The sequence below is a fragment of the Poeciliopsis prolifica genome, unplaced genomic scaffold, assembly GCF_027474105.1.
Source record: "Poeciliopsis prolifica strain line A6 unplaced genomic scaffold, Auburn_PproV2 SCAFFOLD033, whole genome shotgun sequence".
Lineage (NCBI taxonomy): Eukaryota > Metazoa > Chordata > Actinopteri > Cyprinodontiformes > Poeciliidae > Poeciliopsis > Poeciliopsis prolifica.
This window is the reverse complement of record NW_026562408.1, coordinates 1,663,314-1,687,177: the sequence shown is the minus strand read 5'-3', so window position 1 is coordinate 1,687,177 and position 23,864 is coordinate 1,663,314. Positions and strand designations below refer to the sequence as shown.

Here is a 23,864-nt window from a genome sequence, read left to right as displayed (position 1 = left end):
ACAAAGGTTGATTTTAACACCTATATTTCTAACAGCTAATTAAAACACAACATTAAAACTTTGAATATTACATCAGACCAATGAAATGTGGGATTAATGGAAAAGTATGTTTATTACCTGCATAAAGATTATTTTCAAAAGGTATTTTTAATCTGACCAACAGGACTCATTGGACATTTATTCTCATTTTTGAATAAATAAAGAACATGGAAAAGATGGAGAAAGTCCTTTGGATAAATTTGAATTTAACTGAACTTCTGGACCTTAATCTTAAAGCTGGAGCTGGACAATGAACACTGGGCGTCCGTGTGGACACACCGTCTCCACCGGTGGCACAAGGTCAGCGGCGGCAGCATCCTGAGGATTTCCTCTCCAGAAGTTCATTGGAGTTGATGGGAAGTTTGATGGAGAAAATCTTTCAGGAGCTGCATTTGACTTTAAAGTGTGGTGAAGGTTCACCTTAAAGCAGAATATCAGTGTTAATAATCAGATCTGCACTGAAACAGATCAGATCAAAGCATATGGAAACGTTTGAATCGTCCAAAACCTGAAAACTGATGTTCACCTTTAAATGTGACCAAGTTTGATCTATTAGTAAAAAAAAACAGAAGTAACACCACATTTCCAGTTGATTATCTTTTAAAACATAATCAATACTGTGTGTTATAGACCTTAATTTAACACATATGGTTGGTTTATCACATGAACTGCAGGCAGAATCAGTTTTGAATGAAGATATGATGTAAAAGTGACTGGGTTTTAATAAAGATTTTTTTATTGTGCTACCTGTCCATTTAATTAAAATATACATTTAATATGAATGAATAACATTTACACTTATAATAAAGTTTACATTTTGTCATTTGCCCCTCAGATTTTAAAAAATCTAATATTTCCACCTTAGATGAGGAAAATCTCTGAGCAGCTCCAACATTTCAGATGTTTTTTCTTGAGTTTTGCTTTTTTCTGTGACAGCGTTGAGCTGTGGAGAACCTCGCAGGCTTTTTTCTGGGTATTTCAGTGGAAGCCGTGAAGGCGTCAACTGTTACCGTCATTTCACTTTCGCTTCAACACGATGCGCCGCAGCGGATCCTGTTCAAAACTCTCGTCTTGGATTTTATGCTCCTGGTTTAAATCGTCCCTGCTGGGCTGCAGATGTTGGCATTTGGTTGTGTGGGATGATAATCACTGGGATCTACAGCCGCAGCTGCTGGGAATGTAAAGCAGCTGCAGATGAAATTGGGGCCAAAGTAAAAGTGAAAGCGTCTGTTTTCTTCAAGGCTCTGAATCTTTGTTCGTTTCGCTGAAGCTCTGAGGATTTTAATTCACTGAAACCGAACAATGTGATGGATTTAAGGTAAGTTTAATGTTTTTAATAGAATTTGTGTGGCTACAGCTGCTCGGCGATGATGATGATGATGATGATGATGATGATGATTTGTTTTTCCTCAGCTGTAGGCCTATTGATGCTTGTTTTAAATGATCCATGATGATATTCTATAATATATAAAGCCATCTTCTTTTTATTACACATAAGTATAGTTTGTGTATAATAATGTACGTGCATTGCTGTTCAGTGTTTTTACTCATCCTCATTTTTCTCGTTTAATTCTCTGGTTGCATTTTGCGAAATCGCTTTGATGACTGATAGTAAAAAACAATATTAGTTTAATACGTAAGAAACTTAAAATACATAAATATTACTCCTTTTTAAATTCAAATCATTTTACTTCATATAAGAAAAGGCCTTTTATAAGCATGTTGTATCAGAAATGACCGCTTGATGGCGCTAATCTGTACTTCGCTGGTGACGTGAATTTCTGAGTGAGTCAGAAGCAATAAATCATATTCAGCAGCTTGAAGCTGGAATAAAACACCATGAATTACTGACAAATATTCAGAATTTCAATAATTTTACAATATAAATGTGTGTTTTGGTTTTTGTCCCAGTTTTGTATTGTATCTATGTCACAAAGAAATTTCTAACTTTACTGCTTTTGATTTTTTTTTTTTTTTTTTGGTGTTTTGGTGATGTACTGAAATTTGACACTTCAAACGCTTTGAAACCTTTTAAGAACTAGAACAAGCTCTAACAAACTGCTAAAGCGATTACAATCGGGAGTTTTCTGGCTGATCGCTGAGTGACTATCGCCTTTCCTAATAAAACTGTTTATTACGACGGCACTTAGATTATTTTTGATCTCAGTTTATATTAATAGCAGATCCGCTGTAAATGATAACACTCCCCTGGACTCAACCCGACTCATAAAAGCTTCAGGATGTTCTGCTGTCATCGTGACATTAATGGGCCTTGAATTCTGCTCTTTCCAGCTGTCCTAAGCAGCCTGCAGTGAGCTTGGCGTGAGAAAATAACTTTACTGCAGCCATGTTGCTGCCCTTCTTGACCCTACGCATGTGTCCAGAAGTCCTGGCCTCGCATGTGTCCAGAAGTCCTGGCCTCGCACCAACCTGCTGCAGTTTCTGAGCAAACTCTTCACAGATCTGAAGAAAGCCCCTGTATCTCACTTTGGACTTCTTTGTGATTGTGGGTGGTCTGTCTTTTGTCTCGTTTGCAGCAATAATCCGCCTGCGCATGCCTTTCGATACAAAGCGACAGTATGGAGGTTTCCAGCACAGTTTCTGTTTAAAGGAACCATTCTGATCTTTTAATTTATTTAGAATTATGGCAGCTGCTTCGTCTTCCCCTGAACTGCAGACAGTCTGTTCCTGCAGCTGCATCATGATGACACTCTGTACTACACAGGGCTCTCCATTAAAGCCTTATTAAACATATTTCTGGCTTAGGACTGAAAAAAATGAATGTGATAAAAAAAAAAAGGTTTAATATTATTCTACTAATTTCAATCTGTGCTATAAAATCATCAGGACAACCACTTGTCTATTGAGCTTTTCAGTCTTGTTTGCTTGAATTTAACTGTTAATGTGAAGAACTGAGATATATTTTGTACTTCTACCCTGATTAATGCAAACAATATAATTTAAACGGATGCTTGAATCTGATTCCACATGTTTTTGTATTGAACATAGTTGATCTAATTTTGATGCAAAAGTTACTTTAAGCTATTGCTATTTAGAAAAACTGAATATACTGGTGCAGCGTTTTAAGACTAAATGTTTAAGTGCATGTTTAACTTTTATTTGAGCTTGTTGCCAATTTAATCCAATTTGTATGTTGAAAATTAGATAACTTTTTGTAAAATATTAAATAAAACAATGTTGTTGCTCTGCAGACGACCAAATAAGAATAAAGGTAATGTCAAGTTTATAGGCAATGTAGTAATAAAGTAAATATTTTCTTATAGAAAATGCATATATACTTTATTATTTGGATAAGGAACTATTATTACTGAAGACCGTAATAGACTAAAATGCATTTAAACACTGACAATAATATCCACAAACTTTGCCTTCATTTTGACAAGTAATCACTTGGGCATCAAGTTTTCTGTTACATTTTTGGAAATTAATGCAATTTTTTTTTCTCTAATAACAAACTTAAAACATATTTATCATATTTCTATGTTTTTGTGGGTCACAGGAATATATAGTTTAATTGCATAGCGTTAAATGACTTCACATTCTAAAACCATACTACATTTCAAAATATAACAAGTTGGCAACCTGTAACTGTTACCATAAACAGCTTTATCTCTCGTGAGATAAGACTTTACGGATTCCTGAAGCAAACTTTACGGTTTACCAGATGTGTCGTCATCCAGGTTTACCAGCAGCAGCAATAAAGTCATAAAGTGGCACAGGAAAATGTTAATAATTCTACATCACTTCAGCAGAGTTCAAATTATCTTCTAATGGAAGATATTTTGAAACTCTGGTCATGTCTTCAATTCTAACAAATGAAGAAAAATTCAAAGTATGCTGGTAACATTTTGCACCAGCTAAATATAAGGTTACTTTTGTTTTTTGCAGCATTTACTTTGCTTGCAAACACTTTACTGCTTAACTGGCCACCTACAATGGAAAACTAAAATTGACCACTAGGTGGCACCAAATTACTTTAAATCACTGATGGTTGCCTCATACTCATGTCGTGAGAAACATGCAGCAATATAGTTTATAGAATTGATAGCAGACAGTTTTGTTGGTTTCTCACCGTTTTATTGTTTTGAAATATAAAAATAAACCACAAAATAAATGTAACCTTTGACATGACAAGGAGCCTGCAGGACAAATGAGAGGCATGCTATTGAACCAGGAAGTGGACCGAAGTGCGAGTCTGTGACAACTTCATGCCCAACAATCCTGACCTGATTTTTACATAACTGCTTTGTAGAAATGTTATCACGAAAGATGACAAGCCTTGTACCACCACCTGCTCAAACCAAAGCTTTGGAGACTTTTATAAACAAAAGTAAACTCAAGACTTAAACCCGTATCCACCAAAGGCTATGAATGTAGTGTTTATGTTACAGTGGGTGAACAAATGAAGCCGTGGTATGTCTGGGTCTGGCTTCCTCAGAATCTGCTTTGCAGCTGAATGCTTCCTTTATCAGTCATCAGTGAGAGGATGACATCTAGATGTTGAGGCGGAGGGTAGATAACAGGCTGCCACAGATACCTCCTCAAATCTGGGGAAAGACAAACAGAAAAAAATTGGCTATGTCATTTTACTTAAATTACATAAACCCAAAACTGCTTTCGTGTAAATTGCTTTGCAGCTCATTTAAGTTTGTGGAGTGTGTGTGGTTGAGTTGTATTCATTACTCATTATCTCTGAGACACGCCTCAAATGCACTTCAAACGCTTCGAGAAGAAATTACCAGTTGTTAGAACTGATTGTTACCCAAGTCGAGTCTGGATAAGATGAACTACAAAGATGACGGGTTTCGTCTGATCCATACTTATGTTATCTATCACTTCTAAGATTTGCAGTAACAAAAAAGTGCAAAGTATTGATTAACTGAAATAAAATGACCATTTTATGTGCCAACCAATAAGAAAATGTCAAAATCTCATTTGAATTGTATATTGTTCTCTCATCCTGTTAAATGTACTAAAATATAAGTCGAAGGTTATGCATAATCCAGTTGCTCAGGTGTAGTTGTCCAAGACTCTTAAATTTTCATAATTTGACGACTATCTGTATATTAACCTTGTAGTGTCAATGTTTTATTTTGGAGTCCTTTGTACAGGACTCCATGATGGGGGTCCCAGAAGTCCAACATTTTGGAGTGTGTGTGTGTGTGTGTGTGTGTGTGTGTGTGTGTGTGTGTGTGTGTGTGTGTGTGTGTGTGTGTGTGTGTGTGTGTGTGTGTGTGTGTGTGTGTGTGTGTGTGTGTGTTTCATAGACAGCAGGTCTTCGAAAAGACATCCTGCTTTATGACAGTGTTGTATTTCCCAACTCCACAAGCATTTCCCATAAATGGTTCAACACGCACCTTCCAGCAACAGCACCACCTTTTGGCGACATAATTATACTGCACTAGTTGATTCTTTCAAGTCACGTGATTTAAAAGAAATCGAGGCTTCAGCTTGGAGCATGTCAGGTTGTACATATTATTTTCAGAGAGAGATTAGCTTCAGGTGTTTTAGTTTCACATATCTTTATAGTAAAATGTGTGTGTAAGAAATGAGCTGCTCTGTCAGTTTGATTTTCAAACTGGGGCTTTTGGATAAAGCATCATGTGACTGCAGCATCATTCAGTGTGAACACATAAGGGGAATGAATATCTTGTCAGCTGCTTATGTTGAATTTTTGTGGATCACATGAAATATAATAAGAGACACTTTTGGAAGAATGCAGACTTTGACTGATATATATTTAAATTTGCATGCTTTAATGACTAATAATTTGAATAAACTGCAGTTGCCCCAAGTTTGTGCCTTTTGCCTTAAGTTGAGATCGCTCACTCTGTGTTTAGAGCTTTGTGGTTGGCGGCCCGTATAGCCTCCAGCTCTGTGTTTACTTCCTGCTGCTGTTGCTATGACCTCAAATCCTCCTCACCTGTGGCCACACCCTCTGCAGATGGCAGTATCAGAGCAAACATGCTGCCACTGAAGGGTGATTTCATGTAAATGGGGCATTTTGGCACATACAAGTCTCTCACGCATACGGGACAGTTTCTGCCTTTTTAAAACTGAATTTTTATCAATATAATCTGCATCTTCAAACTGCAACTTGACTCCAGACTTTTGCCTTTCTGTTTTTGTTGGAAAATTTACCATGCGATTGATTTATTCATTGCTTATTTCAACAGGCTTAACCATTACATGAATGCCAATCTTAACTGACCGGCTGAGTTATGAAAGCAGCCAAGAGGTCAACCTGGAGGAGCTGCAGATATTTACAGCTCAGGTTTTGATAGGACGGTTATCAGGAGTTCATTCCACTAATCTACTGAAGTGACACGAAGAAATCTATTGTTTGAAAGAAGATCACAATAAATCTTGCTTAAAGGTTATCACAGTTCAAATAAGGGGCACAACAATATGGAAATAAGTTTAGTTGGATAAAAACAAAAAGTACCTTCTTTACCAACAGAAATACCCATTGTAATACCACCTGCAGTGCATGGTGGTGGAAGCATCATGCTGTGAAAAAGCTTTTCATTTAGTGGATGATGCCAAAGAAAGAGGCAACTTGGGGCGTCTTAAGGAGACGCCGGTGGATTTTAGACTGGAGTGAAAGTTATTTTCCAGGTAAAGACACTAAACATACAACCAGAAGTACAACTGACCAGTTTTATTCATGTTGAAATTAAAACCACTTTAAATCTGTTGCATCCACCTAACATTTATAAACTGCTTTATTTTGACTTATCACAGCCTATTAAAAGTTTATTTTTGGGTACAAAGAGACAAATACTGTCTCAGGCCACAGTATTTCCTGTAAATAGATTTGTAAAGCCTCGCTGCACGACATGACATACTTTGAACATTAACAGCTGAAAAGAAGTATTTGGGGCCGAGTGTGGAGTGGAAGTTAATGTTTCCTGTCTTGGAGGACGAGGACAGTGTCCACTGTAAGACGAGAGCGATGCGGTCTCAGTGTAGGACAGACTCTAAGCATTTTGAGTGACATTTGTCGTCCTTATCAGGGTTGTTAGATAACCATGTAGACAATGTGAATTGACCATGTGCTGATTTACACCTACATCTATTTTAAACAGATTCAGGAATGCAGGTCAGTTGTCTTTATAACATCCACATAGACTAACTCGGTTTTCTTTGTGTCGTCTGTTCACTACATTACATGGCAACAAAAATAAAGCCTCACGTTCCTGTAAATGTGACGGGTGTATTCAAAGAAGTTCTCTGGAAATGAGCCGACATTTTCACCTGCTCCACATAACATTGAAATTATACCTGGAGTGAGTCTAACGACACGCTGCATTGTTGACGGCGGCATGCCCACGCAGCTCCAAACTGGAAAGCTACACAATAACAATCACCTCTTAAAAAAAGTGTGAAACATGTTAAAACTGACATGCTCTTGTTTTCATCTTTCTAGAGAATCCTAGAAAGATGACATTCATAATCACCTGGTTGACTTATGACATTACTAAACTCTTCTTTTTAATGCGTAATTTGTGAGAAGTTTTTGTTTACCTTTATGGATCACTTCTATCTGAAGTTGTCTGGTTAGGTAATGGTTGGTTTGACCTACATTTTGTCAATAGACATTCTCTGACCCATGCAGATCCGCCCTGCTTTATGCATGCTGGTTTTATAATCCTACAAACAAAACCGCAAAGTTCAGATCTCTCTTCTTAATGCGCTTTCTTATTTGTTTTCATGTGAATAAAAAGAAGAACAAAGCATACCACACATCATATTTCTTCAGTTACTTAATGGACTGAACTTATATGGCGGTCAAAGCACTTTGCACTTGAACCATGTTGACTCACACATTTTTACACCGATGCGTAGACTTGGGCTTAAGTTTCTCACCCAGAGGCAAAACAACACGTGACAGGAGAAAGAGGAAGGAGGAAATAGAACCTAAAACCTCCTGAGTGTAAAACGGCTCTACTGAGCCACAGTCTCTCTCGTTTTATTAATATTTAGAACAATACACATGTAAATACAGCATATTCTATTTCCATTGTGTATGATTGTACTGCTGGGTGGATGGCCAACGGTTGGTTAAGTAAAAAATCAGAAGACGGACGGAGAAAGGATGAGCAAAGCCTCTTTGCTTATGCAAAGAGCAAAGAGCTGATTTGCTGAACCAAGATGCTGATTTGCATCTTGGTTCTCTGAAGGCATTCAGAATCATTTCATGACGGCAATCTAATTTATTGTCTCACCTTATCGGCCCTTTCCTCCTCGCATAGCTTTCTGTAACCTCCAGCATGCGATGCATTATCCCTCATCAGCATGCACAAGTGAATGCATTCACACAAACGGGTTCTCCATGTTTGTCAAGAAAACGATGGCATGAGAATCACAGGTATCTGATGGCATCAGCTGTCCTCAAAACATAAGGACATAAGAATCACACACATTAACTGCAAAATACAGCTGCAAAGTCAGACTGAGAAATATCATGAACATTTTGATATTTGGTGTGGAAAATGTTAAATATTGAACCTCAGATGTAAAAATTGGGCTTTTTAAAAAAATTTCTTTCCTCCCATTCACTCCAAATCTCACTTTTTCTCTGCGAAACAATCAGAAGCTTCCAGGTTTAAAACGCTCGTCCAAACAGCAAATTAGTACTTCACAGATTGGGGACCCAAAGAAATAGCCGGCCCAAGACATAAGTGAACTAAGCAACAACTTCAGGGCTGCCTGGATAAATGCTTGGGCTATAGCTCTAGATTAAAACATTTTAGCATAACATTTAAATTTAGATGTTTGAAAGTTTACTTTCTAGAAGAGTTTCAAAGAATAATCTTCATAGTTGCAATCTAATGATGCTAGAAGTTTAATCTTTGGTTTGTTCACAAATAAGATTCTTTTTAATCACCGGCTTTACTATTCTTCATTAGCGAGAAACGAACCATATTTAAATCGTTTTCCTTTCTAAAAACAAAACTTTAAAGAAGAGTTTGTTTTTAAAAAGAAGTGGCACTGAGTTATTTCTACTGCAGCAGCACAAGAGGAAAACAATCTGCTAGACGGTGAACTTCCAGCCTCAGAACAAGCAGCAGCAGGATTTGAGATCGCGTGGCTCATGTCGTCACAGATGGGTTAAGATATGTTCAGGTGGTGATGAAACAGAATCCTGCTGCAATTAAAAGCAAACTTATTGCACACAATGTATAGACTTGTTCTTGCTTGATATTCTAAAATAAAGTTTAGTATTCAGAGGAAAGTCATACAGTTGCATCCACTTAAAGAAGCATTGTTGAAGAAATATAACTGTCTAGAAAACGTTGTAAAACGGTTTCACAAGTGTGGCTGTAGCCTGCAGGGTGACTCATGCAAATGTTTTATTTGGTATCTGTAACTATTTTTACCTGGACATTGATGAGGCCTATAAAAAACAAAGTATAAAGCCCTATATGTTGTTCTTTTTGGAAATCCAGTAAATGTCATGAGCTACATAAAATGTGGTGTTTCAAGACGTATCAGGATATCAGAGAAACTTCATTTTTATCCATGAGCTAGACTTGGTTTGGAGGAAACGGAGGGGATGCAGGATGTGGCCCACTGTAGCGTTACATCATCTCATTTTGATTCCAACGCCTCCAGTCCACTCTGGTGTTTGCTGAAAATCTGCAGACTCATACTCATGTCTTCTACTCTCCTTCTAACTGTGATATGCACCCGCATCCAATATTTCAACTTCACACAACCTCACAAACATCTAAGACTCAACAAGCCCTGACCCCTGAACTTAAAAACATGACCATCGCTCTCTGGTCTCTTGTGTAAACAATCAGGCAGACATGAGGGAATCACTCTGTCATTCAACCACTGAAGGGATTTGCCACTGAAGGACATTTTGTAAATGTAATTTCTGAGCACTGAGTTCCAGAAGTTATTTTCTATTATTTGTTTTCAACCTTCTGTGGTTGTTTGTTTTTCATCACTGGTGACGGAGGCTTTGGAAACCCGTCAAATTCTTTAGTGTGTGCAGAGTAATTTCCTTTCAACTCATTAAAAAGACACGCCTTTTCATATAATGCAATCTTTAAGATTCCTGCGTCTGTGTTCAGGCGTTGCATTGAAAACCAAACTTTATTGTGGTGATTTTGTTTATGAAGGCCTGGCATGTGCTGTGGTCAGTGCAGTTTCACAGAAACCAGAGACTGTAAAGGGTAAAATGCTCCAGATTGTGGAAGTGGCTGTGACGGCTGGAGTTCCCGACTCCAGAGGCATTTTATGTAAACACTTTGGATTTCACCTTACTTCAACTTAATGTTGCCTTCAGTGTTGAAATGCCCTGTAAAAACATGACTCAGCATCTGTAATAGGGCTGATAGCCAGTGAAATGTAAAGCAGTTGCTAAGCTATAAGGAAACTTTGGATGAAAATCTTGAAACATTGTCGACTGTTGGCCAGCGGTGGAACCAAGTCGGTGTTTTATAAGTCCCAAGCCGAGTCTAAAGTCAAGACGAGCAAAAGTCAAGTCCCAAGTCTGACACTTAGAACTTCAAGTCATTTCGAGTCTTTATTTTTCTTAACAATTATATGTTAAATGTAAATAATAATCAATGTGGGTATTTTTATGCATCTCCTGATAAAAAATGTGTAGCTGAACACAAAGTATAAAAACAGCATATCGAATGCACTGCCTGCAGTAAACAATCTATTTATTGTCGATATAAAGGGCGTTGATGTCTTCAAATACACCATCCAGATGGAACTGGACCCGGTTCAGCTTTATGATGGGACAGAGAGAAGCTCTTTTCCCCGAGTTCAGGTTCAGAACCTGCTTTCTGATCCAGACCTCTCTGCTCACTATCCACTGTCTATCATGAGCTGACACGCTGCACATTGTGTGTGGAGGCGTTTTAAGGACCGGATCTATGCAGCATAACTAAACATAACATACAAATAAAGCTAAGCTGTATCATCTGCTAATAACACAAAGTTAACTAAAGTTAGCTATGTCTCAGCAAAAGTTGCACAAGTTGCTTTTTGTGCAACTTCAAATGTCAAAGTTGGAAGTTGCTATATCTCCATCTGAGATCCTCTTCTTGCAGGTTTTGCATGTTGCACTCAGGTTTTTGTTGGATACTTCATAATTGATATACTCAAAAGAAACTACTGATGGGAGCGTGTCTGCTTTGAGTGACTTTTTTTATTCTTTTTTTTTTGGCAGACGCACTTTAAACAAACAAACAAAAAGACAAGCAGAATTTTATGAGGAAAATTTTATGGGTGAAATAATCTGCCAATGAAACCAGAACTTTTTCAGCAATATTAAGGAATTATTTACTTTTAAAAAAGTTTCTATATCTTACTGAAAAGTTCCTTTTAAGTTAATTTAGTTTTATTTTAAGTTTATTAAGATATTTGCACTAAACAGACAAAATACTTTAGTGAGATTTTGTGTTTTTGCAGTGCCCTGTATAATACTTTTCTTTCAGTTAGCCTGAAGCTTGCATGTTTTTTCTTTTCTGATACAAATGAAATGGATATAATTTCCCCACATCAATGGGAATGGTGTCGAGTGTGTTAGGCTTCCCCTTCCTGCAGAACAAGGTGTGTGTTGCACTGAAGCCTCTGTGTAGTCTGCTTTCTGTAGCTTCTGAGGAAAAATGTCACCCGCAGTGAGATGACCTGGGAGTCGCAGCAGCTCAACAATGGTTGGAGAAACTGCACAGAAGAATCAATGTCGCTCTTTCCATCACTAGAGAAGCTGTTCCTGTAGGCCAGGGATGTCAAACTCATTTTTATTTTCATTATTATAAATCTGAATGTTCTGAAAGGGCCGGTTGCACCACAATGTATTGATAAAACCCATCTACTGTTGAAATATTAATAAACAGCTATAATTGGATTTTGTTTTGATGCTAATTTAGAAATATTTGTAAGAAATTGTTATGATAAACTGATGTATGATGTTAAATGTCTTTTTATTGCTCGTCATCTTGATCACAAACTATAACTTGTCATTAAGTCAGGCTGCAGCAGCAGCCAATTAAACTCGATGTTTTTCACCAATTTTGAGAAAAAATTGAAGTAAAAGCAGAAAACATGTTGGTTCTGTGTGAATTTTGCAGATTTGTGAAAAAATGGAGGGTTTTGTTGATATTTTTATTTATTTTTCATATTTTATTTTCATTGGTTGTGCTGCATCTTAGGCTCACATACTTACAAAGTGTGGAAAACCAGACGGACGGTCTGAGCCTGTTGGTACAGAATGAAATGTATTACCTGCAAAAATATGTTTTAACCTTCAGATCTTGGGTAAAATATCAAGTCTTTTCAAGTAAACGGGTTGAAGTCCCAAGATATTAGTGTAAAAGTAAAGCCTGGGTCTCTGAATATTTTTTAAGTAAAGTCTAAAGTTTTAATATTAATGACTGGAGTCCAAGTCATGTGACTCGTGTCCCGCCTCTGCTGTTGTCTGCTTCGATCATCGACAAACATCTGTCCCTCCTGTGAGTTCTGCACTGCTGCGTTGTTTACACCCCATCAGTCATCGGGTTTAAAAAGTAACGCACATCGCTGTGATCCTCACTGACGACGTCTGCTGCTCACGATTCTCCTCTTATTTGGCTGAAACTGCCGCTGTCCTCGTTTCCCCCAAACGTTACACAGCAAGCGGAGAGACTTCCTGCATTAAATGCTTCTGCACCTTTTCTCACATTTAAGTTTTAATGTTGTGAAAAATGTTGTGAACCACATTACCGACGAGGCCCACAAACAGAAAATATGACCTTTCACCTCACAGATCCTGTAAAAAGTTAGATCCCACACTAAACTCTCTGTCCTTCACCTCATCTAAATGTGGTTGAAAAGTGAAAGGCATGTAAGTGTAAATTAGAGACGCTTTCGCTGAAGAGTCTGGGCTAAATTTGATCATATGCAGTTTACTCTTTCACAGCAAATATATTCAGTAGATATTAAGTCTTTTATTTGCATCAAAACAACCAATTGTGTTGGTGAAATTTGGTTTCCTCCTAAAAAAAAAAAAAACTAAACATCTTGTTCACACAATGAGAGTATTGCCCAGGGCTGCACTCCTGCTGAATGGGAAGATTTGGTTTAAAAAGTTACCTTGATGGTGGAAATTTTGTAAAAATTGGTCTAAATCTGTAGCTGCACAGGTTGCACTGAATGTCACTTGTGGAGAAACATTGTTTATTTGTTTATTTGTTTTGCTGCAAGAACATGTGAAGATCCAGAGAGTAATGGGAGCGAAATGACTCTGGATTGCATAAGTGATGTGAGATCAGTGGTCTGAGGGTCAGGAAGTGGAAGTCATTCCTCCTACTTGGCAGTTGTAAGTGTTTCTTATTTGAGTCATGACAACAGGCCTCCTGCTGCAGCGGCTGCTGCATGGGTTGCTTCGGCACAGACAAACTCCAAAGCAACATCTGAGTTTACAGAGTTGTGTTTGCAGAAGCTGATCATGACAAACTGGTGCAGCTTTGTCACTTACTGGTAAAAAGACATTGAACATTGTCAACAACTCCTTACAAAGCCTTTTTTTAAAGTGGAGATTGCATTCATTTTCTGAGCGACAGAGATAAGGCTTCCAGTTGGACAGCTCCTCTGTTCTGCTTCCTGCTATTGTTTCCAGCTTTCTTGTAATGAAAGTTACAACTTCTGCCAAACCAGCTAACAGACATAAAACGTCAGTGAAGGTGAGGAAGTGGCTCCTCCAGATTACTGTTGGCAACGTATTAAAGTCACGCATGCTTTAGGAGGAAAAAAAGAAATGCATCCAAAAAGTTCTGAAATTTAACTTCTAGATATGAACTGAAAATGATCCTGATCTATTTTTGTCCCAGGAATGACTCAGGCGTAACTGCTTGGACTTTCAGAAGGTGATTCTAGTTGCGGCAGGAATCCATGCATGTGCTTTAATGAGTCACTGTGAAACTTGGGCACAGTGTGGCTGACAGTTGATGTTTTCAGTGGTTTGTTTGGACCCTCCAGTCATAATTGGTTGAGTCAGAACTTGTAGAGTTTCTGACAGAAGAATCACCGACAAAACGAACCAGATTCATTGAAAGCTGGTTTAACAGGGACTTCCCTACCTGGGTTTTTTAAAAAATAAACAGTTTTTAGCTCTACCATCCGTTGTTAAAATAACCTCATGTTGTCACAGAGAGTCTTGCCTTTGCAGCCATCTTCTCTGGAATATCGTTTATAAGGAAAAGTAGCACAAAAAGAATAATTTAAATATTTTCACTGTTAAGGCTCCTGTACACAACTCTCAATTTTTTGCAGGTGATGCAAAGCAGAATTCAGCAGCATAGTCAGTGTGGTTAGAGGTGTTAAAACATTTCCTCTGCAGCTCTTGAAGGCTTTTTTCCTGTTTTCTGACCCATATCTGCTTCATAAAAGTGGAGTTTTATGTCTGCAATAAGATCTACGAATATTGGTCTCTCAAAGTGACATAAAGTTGCTTATTCATACCCAGATTAATATTTAAATTCTTTCTCATAAAATCAAACTTTTTTTTCTGGTATAAAATGAGAAATGCAATTCTTAAACAACAATAAAACATATTAAAAGCAGATGGAGTAATTCATTTTTGTTTGCAAATTAATTCATTAGAATTGGGATCTCATGCAACTTATACCCTTCATGATATTCAAAAAAGATCTTTATTAATATTGCAGCAATTAAAGTCTTATCATTGATAACCAAACAGCAACATAAAGACCAAAACAGAGCCAGATGGGTCGGAGATGAAGCTGTGGATTGGTTAAAAGCAGAGTTAGGGTTCAGTCATCTTCTGAATCTAGAAGTTTGGCTCTAAGAATGAACACTTCACTTGATCTGTCAGGCAGAATGAGGACAGGTTTAATGTGAGAAGCAGTGAAGAGGCAATTTGTGACTTTGGAGGAGCTGCAGTGATCTGTTGGAAAACTTGATCATGCTCTCTATAAATTTGACATTTATAGAAGAGTATAAAAAAGAAAGTCTTTGAGTTACAGGTATGTAATAAGTGTTGGGTAAATGACAAACGAGGAATTCTCTCTGCATCCTGGCTGAAAACTGACTGAACTCACCGTTCACATTGGGAAAAATATTAATAGATGTTCAATCCTTAGAAAACATGTTGGACATAAAAATCTAAGGTACAGGTTCACCTTTCAGCAGAAAAATTAAAGCTCCGATGTGCTTGAATATCTAACAATGCAGATCAGCATACGACTGAGAATGTGTAGAAGTTACACTGACACTGATGAAACTCTCCATGCTGATTGAACATTGGCTTTTTGCAAATAACCGTGTAAATTTGACTCCAGATGCTGCAAACTATTCCCCAAATCACAAGCTCCAAAAGGTGGTTCTATACAGAACCAGTTTAGGCAGGCTAAGTATAAATGTACTCCACACTTTTCAGATTTTTATTATTAAGAATTGTGTATTTTTTCCTTTCACTTTTTTGTGCTTCTCATTCAAAAAGCACATATAGAGTAGTTATCACTAGAGTTTAATTCAACAGGTCAAGCTGTGAAGTGTTTCTTTGCTTTTGCCCTGAGATTAAAAAGTTTGAGAATCTGTTTTAAATTTCCTCTGCAGCTCAGCCGTAAGGCAGTCGATGACTCAGTTCAGAAATGAACCAACTGTGAATGTATTGAAGACGTCCTTGGTTCCTTGGCAATTTAATTATCCCTTCAGTAAAACATCACTCACACAAGCCACAAACCGTGCGCCACCGCCCGTACGTGTCTTTCATGAGTCTGAAAGTTTGGTATGTGCTAAGTAGCTATCATGACAGCTGAAAGTACTGTAAATCACAAGCTGACATTTCAAACCTGAAACTCTACTCATCATTCAACTTTCTTTGTTGTTTTTGGCTTTTCTGCTCATCTGAACTTCTACCACTTAATACCAGCGTACTCTTGATGTAATGGTGGCACAGACTCACATCGTCTCCACCCACGTTTGTGTTGGCTTAATATTCAATCTTTTACAAGAGCCATAAGCATGCATAACTGGTTTTTAATTCTACTGGCGGTTTAATACAACAGGAATGATCTAAGTTAGATTTTGGTAAGCAGACTAAAGCTTGTTTCTTTATGAACATGAAAGTTAAACCAGATTAAGTGTGTTAATTTTATGCTTGGTTGACTGCAACCTAAAACACAGATGGATGGAGTTTTATTCTGCAAACAGAGGAAAGAAGGAATTGTTTTAGATGTCTGCTCCAGATTATTCACTTCTAACTTTCTTACATTTATTTATGGGACCATAAGAAACAACTTAAACTTTCTTGAAAAGAAGTTTTTAAAGGCATATAATATCTATTTATTTGTGGCAAAATGAAAAATAAAAAAAAACACAAGATTGAAATGACTGAAAGTTAATGAAATATAATTAATGCACACCATCTGATAATTGACAAGTGATGATTTTGTGTAAGTTTGTTCCATTTTCTACAAGCAAAATTTTTTTTCTTAATATTTAACATAAATAAAAACCCTCTGTTTAGAGTTCTAGGAGACTATTACTGAAATATTAAATCAGCTGTAAAAACATGAGTTTACATTAAACCTGATCAACATATTTTCAAAGTGCTGAATAAATACAAAACTATTAGTTGCACAAAACAATTTAGCATCAAAGTCTGATATAGAAAATAATCACAGAATTTCAAATGAACAATTTAGTTTCCAAGCAAGGATATAATACAACCTACATTTAAAAAAAATAATAATAATGTTATTTATTGCTGTGAGGGAAAATGTTCAAAGATTTCCATAAACTAATCATGGTGATGGGACAAGATGGATTAAAAAAATAAGTCAAAATGTAAATATATCAGCAGATATATTTGTTGCAAGCAAAATAAATTACAATATTTCTTGTAATTTCTATTGCATTTTGTAAAAATGCTAAGCAAGTGCAACCCCACATATTACCTGATTAGTCAGATGTACTATATCTGTTTAAAGCATAAATTTGTCGTCATCAATTAGTTTTCGTCAGTGAATAAGATTGTGACAGTTTAGAAAAATGATTAGAAAAATATATGGTGATATTGATGAACGATCGGCAGCGGTTTGATCTCTGATAAAGAAATACCTACATGTTTTTTTCTGCATGGGTTTAAAGCAAACATCAACTGTAGATAATTAATTTTCTGCCAAGTGCCTGGGAAAAAGTTTTTTTTTAGCTTGGTTGTCATTAATTAATCCAACATACACAGAAACTGGAATCTTGCTTTCCAGTTTCTGTTCAATTTTTGTCAGTGATTTTTCTCAATCAGGTGAAAAGTTAATTTTATTAAATGAGACAAAATTAGGATGTCATACCTCAGATATAACCAGAAGGTTAATGAAAGCCACATATCCCCAATTATTACAAATTAGAGCCTAAAACTTGAGACTGAGGATTAAGCAAATTGATCCTTTTGAGAGTCTTTATTTTAGATCTGTTGGTAAAAATGTTTTTAAAAAATTATTTCAAAAAACAACCATAAATTGATATAACAACAAAACCATGTCAATCTAACTTAATTCAGACAAACCCGTTTTACAGTGCATCGATCAATAAATTCAAGCCTTAAAAAGAAAACAGAAGATGCTGTTAAATATTTTAATTATTAACATTACTTTCAGGAAGCCCAATAAAATCTTTTTGCAGACGTGCCAAATCTTTTTGTTTCACCTAAAAGTCTAAAAACCTGGCAGGCGCTCAAGAATAGCGACATGATTTTGATTAAAAATGGAATTAAAATCAGGCTTTGTAATCAAGTTTTACAAAGCCTGATTTTAGAAAAATAAAGTTTTTCTATTGCAGTGCATTTTTTTCAATAGACAACATAAAATTTTAGCTGTGAGTTTTTAAGTGTAAAGTTGTTGTTTTTTTATCAGAATTGTGTTTTAATCTGCATCATTTAGTAAACAAACTTAATGTTGGGTGAAATAAAGTACAGATTATTCCTGTGCAAAGTCGTGATAGGTCTACTATCACACCAAAATTTGCCTTTTTAATTTGCATAGGATTTCCTCACATTTGCCTCCATTTTCTGCAGGAGTTCAGCTTTACTTCGAACATGTTTAAGAAGAACCAGGAAGTTTGTGACCTGCTGAAGACACAAACAATTTTATTCATGTTTCTAAAACAAATTGTCTGAAAAAATAAATGGTTTCACCTTTGCACTCGTATACTCTACAGGAAAAAAAAATACTTTCAAATGCCACTCATTTAATTTAAGATAAAAACATACAGATTTTTTTTTTGTACATTAAACTTTTTTACAAAAAGTATTCCACACTTTCTATAAATGTTGTTTTCTAACTAATTCCTACATAAGCAGTTTATAGTATCTCAGTCAAAATACACATTAAAAATTGGATATTGTAACGTAAATATTGTACAAAATGAAGACATAAGTTGCTTCATACAGATTTTAGATAAAAGCTCCGTTCTATTTCAGCTTACACAGTTTTTGAGTTTGCGACGCTCTGATGCCGTCACTTGCTGCAGATACAGACGACTTCCTGACATTTTGTAAATGTTTAATTCAATTGAACAAATAAAGGTAATAAAGTAACTCAAAATTATTGCTGTCACATTTTTAAAGCTCTTCATAATCATAAAAAGCTCAGTCAGTTGTAGCTTTGAAACGAGTGAACAGCTATCACATGGTAGCAATTTATAACGTCTACAGTCAGAAACTGTTTTTACCCCTGTTTTTGTGTTTTTGCCCCTGTTTATGCTCCTGTTTTTGTGTTTTTGCTCCTGTTTTTGCCCCTGTTTATGCTCCTGTTTTTACCCCTGTTTTTGTGTTTTTGCCCATTTTTGCTCCTGTTTTTGTGTTTTTGCTCCTGTTTTTGTGTTTTTACCCCTGTTTTGCCCCTGTTTTCACCCGTGTTTTTGCCCCTGTTTTCACCCGTGTTTTTGCCCCTGTTTAGCCCCTGTTTATACCGCTGTTTTTGTGTTTTTGCTCCTGTTTTTGCCCCTATTTTTACTGCTGTTTTTGTGTTTTTATCCCTGTTTTTGCCCCTGTTTTTGCCCCTGCTCCCCTTCCTGTTGCCTCTGGATCAGATGTGACTCTACTGAGGACGGGAGCAGGGTGTGGCTTCATTCGTTTAATATGAAAGCCGTTGGTCAGTTTACCTGAACTGAGTTCTCCAGGTAAACGTCTTGTGAAGGACTGAGGTTGGAATCAAGGATTGGGGGGAAGGTCAGGCGTTGTCCTAAAATGTCCCAACATTTTACTCAGCTGTCATGGGACGTTGGGGAGAAATATTTACATGTGGGCGTTTTTATGAACTTCATCAAATGTTGCAATGTAAATACGAGAACATTTCTTCCTCCTATTGTCTCTTATGCTACAGAACATAGAATTTAAAAAAGAAATAATTCACAATTGGTTGATGATAAATATGTTTCTGAGAGCATCGCATTGGGAATTGTTAATTCACAAGTCAATGTTGTTTCTGGGTCAAACTAAAAAGCATAAAAAGCATTTGAACACACAGACCCGTTGGGATCATGTTCTGCTCCTCAGGTTTCCTCTACCGGAGCGTCGTGCCAAGTTAAACAAGATCAGGAACGTTTGTAAAGATGCTGACAGATGATAAATAGACATGCATCATGTGCAGCAAAAAGAAGCGCCAAACTGGAAGGACAGAGACAAACGTACAGAGGAAGTGGAGTTATTTAGCATAAAGTTGTTTATTATGTGTAATTCCTCATTATTGAGGGCCACAAACTGCCTTTTTATGGTTTCATTGTAGAAGACAAAAAGCACTGAAGTATGTAGTTATTTTTTTTTACTAGTTGTAACATGCTGCATCTTATAGATTAGAGCCACAAAAAGTACAAATACTCAGCAGCAAATAAAAAATGTGAGATTTCAAAGTTACACGTCCTTTTCTGTTCATTTAAAACTTTGAAAAAGTCCAATCTTGTTCTGTTGAACCCACAGCATTTTGTAAGTTTTGTAAACAGAGGAATGCAACAGAAATGCTCGGAAACACAAACACAGTGACTGGTGCTGCTGATATAACCGATAATGTGCCATAAACAGCACACTGTCCCTCTGTGATTCTTAATGTTTGGCACCCTCATTCAGCTGACCTTATTTTTGACCCTGACAATGATTTTCATGCTTTTTGTTTGTTTGTTTGTTTGCTTGCTTATTGATGTCCAACTTAAACTTGTGGCGTGAATAAAACGGATTGCTGCTAATCTGTTTTCACTCTAATTTTCAAAAAGCATTCTTCAGAAAATTAAGAAAACTGATAGGACATAGTTTACTGCTCAACAATTTACAAAAATCTGAACTTTTACATACGTAGTAAGTAAAGAGTGATACAGTTTCAGTGTCACGAGTGAAAAACCTGGGGAAATACCAACCCACATTAATTTTACCCTGTTGGTTAATGGCTTTGTTGTGCATCTTTGAGGCTGAAAGGGAAATGACGTTGCATGTGCTTTTCTCTCATGGCTCTGAACACAAACCTTTGCTGCACTCTAAATTAAGAGAAGCTTTATTTTAAAAAGTTTACATTTGTGAATTGGAAAGCATCAGACTGTTCCGCCTTCATTTGCACTTTTGTCCTCAAACGAATCACCAGCAAACACTCATTTAATTTACCATCTCCTTTAACTTTTCTCTCGCTTTTACTCACTGCCATCACATCTTGTCTTTTCACAAGTTTTGCAACCTTTCCTGTACTGTTCACACATACACTGCTTTCTGTCTGACGGGAGGTGAACAAGTGTAACTTTGTCCTTTTTAGAGGCACATTTTTTATAAAATTCATCAACTGCAACATATTTATACAACTCAAACAAATGGTGGAATATTTGGCTTTCTGGTGAAATTTATAGAGAACTTGAAAGGTTCCATTACAGAGTCATACATCATGAAAGATTTGTTTTGTTAATGCAGAGGCTGGATTACTACAATCAATGCTACAAAATAAATTAAAAACATTAAATGTTCCCATTTTTTTTCCTCACTCTTCAATAATCATCCTTTCATTTAGCACAAATGCTGCCACATGCTTTCAGATTTTAGTTTGCAATGTGGTGGAAAATCCACCCAAGTATATTGTGAATTTCTTAATCTGATGTTGAATATTTTACAGAAAAGTTTATTTAATCTCATCAGTTTGGGTTTTCTGCAGCAGTGTCCTCCATCTTTGGTCTTTTTCTTGTATTTCACTGGCAGCCAATCAGAAAGATGGAAATGAAAATTTGGAAAATAAAGATTTATTTCATTAAAGGCTGCTTCTCTTTTCTTCATCTTCAATAACATATATTTTATAAAAATGAAATGGATTACATTTATAAAAAGAAATCAAATTTCTAATTTTTAAAAATTTATTTGATTCCATTTATTTTGTTATTTTTATTTCATTTTTTTTCTAATTTTCTCTCCAACTTTCTGAGCCGCCATTCTGGCTCCTGAAATGTAGCTCGTCTCATTAACTTCCTCTTTAGGGGAAAACTATTCCGGTCCAAGTAATGAAACATTTAGTGATGTGTATTAAAGGTTTGGAGGTTACATCAGCATCTCACCAGGAGATTTCTGATATATCTTATTCTAATGTTTTATTCTCATTAAACACCATGAGTAATTTTTATAAACTCCTCAATGATTAATGTTGTTCTCCAGAATCAAATCTAAATGGCTGTAAAAATAAAACTCATGAGGAGAGACAAGTGGGAGCCGTGCAGCTGCACAGAGTCAAACATTCACTGTTGCTTTAACTGCTGCGCTCCATCTCTAATGCACTGAGATATGCATCAGATTGATAGGAAAACGAGCAGTGGCAGCTACAAAACCTCTTAAGAGCTTCAATTTCTCCTGTCTCCATCTTCCTTCATGTAACAGAGCGTGGCTACTATGGCAGACAAACTTTAAACTAAATACAAAAGAAAACCAACACAAGCAAACTGTTTAGAAAATACTTCTTACTGATAAAATATTTGTTTTCTTCATATAAAGCTCCTAAAGTCATTTTTGCAGTTGTTTTTAAATGGACATTTCAGTTGACAATTTTTGCAGCTCAAAGTCTGACATGGTCACATATTTAGCCAAATGACTTTGTGAAATAATGTCATGAAGCTAACAGTAGCATCCCTAGTTTATGAGTAATAAATGTTATAACTGAATATGTGACCTTTTGTCAACGTCAGTTTAGATTCAGAAAAATACATTAATCTTACAATTTCTTCAACTCAAAATTTCAACAAGTTCTTCAGTTTTTTCTTATAAACATTTACAAAATGTTTACTTTTTATTCAGAAACCAGAGATATTTATACCAATAACATTTCATATTGCCGAACAAAATGTGTAAGATCTGCGTCTGTAGTTGTAAAGTAATGAACTTTTTTCACATTTCAAATAACTGCTTTTATAATCTGCTTGTTGTGAGACAAATGAAGTTGCTTTGTGGCTGAGCAGATTTGATACCTGCAACAAACTAAAAATTATAATTCTATCATATTAACTTAAGTTTGATTTCTCTTTATTGACCTGTTATACATCAATTATGATGATAAACCAATTTGTTTTTGTCAGATAACAGGATGCTTTTATATTATATATAAAATCACTTTACTTCTGTACATGGTATAGCAGTAAAGGAGGAGGGAAGGAATGCATACTTGTTGTTTCTTGCTGTGAATTTAATTTGGCCCACAGGGAGACCAGGCAGGAATGAAAGTCACATCTTTAATCATAACTTATTTTCTTCTCTTTTCAAAGGACAGCAGTCTGTAAAGCATCAGATCGCTGGGAGAAAAAAGGAAGAAGAGGAGACGGAGACGGATTGTGGGCATCTTGCATCTCTGGCATTATGCACCATCAGCAGAAATAACAGACCTTTTGGACATATAGAAAGTTTCACATGTTTTTTTGTGGTTCTTGTTGTTCACTGTGGATTTTTGTGTCACGATAGTTTAGTCCAAGTATTCGTACATTTTAAACCTTTTTACATTGCGTCTCTTTGCACAGATTGTAGCCTAAAATGCCTCATAATTGTGAAATGAAAGGAATATAGTTTATGTATTTATTTATCCTCACTTAAAGAGTAATAAACAAAACAAAAATAAAAGATCAGAACACAAAGGTTACAGTGTGTGTGATCAGCTGATTGGTTTAAGTTCAAATAGCTCATTTTGTTCTCAGCCAGGTGTGGCCAACTCTTGTTCCTTTGTGTCCTGCTTTGCCTGATTCGACACACCTGAATTAAATGAACGATTGTCCTGAAGGCTTCAGAAATTCATCCTTTCAATAATTACTTAAAGCTCCATCCAGGTATTTGTGGATACACCTAAAATATTTAACATAGCAACTTTCATGGGCTGAATGTGGCCAACCAGAGCGAATCCCCACAGCATAATGCTGCCAACATCATGCTTCACCACAGAGTGAACAGATTCTCCAACTTGTTCACAGTTAAGCTGGTCTATCAGTAGATCTAATTTCATGTTATGTAAGTTGACCTGGTGTTTTAATAAAGGACTTCACCCTCATTGGAAGTGATTCATGTCAAGCTTCACACTTGTTCTTCAAATGGTTAATGATTGAACTGATTATATATTTACTCTACTACAATTAAAATGCTTCTGACTTTTATTAAGGTGCAAATTTCAAAGTGTGATCTACGTCACGTACGGCCATTTATTTCTTACACAATGGATACTGCAGCAGTTAATACCAAAGAAATAATTTCTCATCAAATGTTTGTCAAGCTTCCACAGCGACACATTTAAGATAAAGTTTTTCTTTATCTTACTAGATGTACACTGAATAAAAGATGTTAAAACATT

At 36.2% G+C, this 23,864-nt stretch overlaps 1 long non-coding RNA gene across 1 annotated transcript; it reads left to right on the top strand.

Annotated features, from left to right (window-relative positions):
• The first annotated feature begins 1,032 nt into the window (after positions 1-1,032).
• Positions 1,033-23,864, top strand: LOC129373529 (uncharacterized). The gene is made up of 2 exons (XR_008607376.1): positions 1,033-1,357; positions 22,798-23,864. It is a non-coding gene; the product is annotated as an uncharacterized LOC129373529 (long non-coding RNA).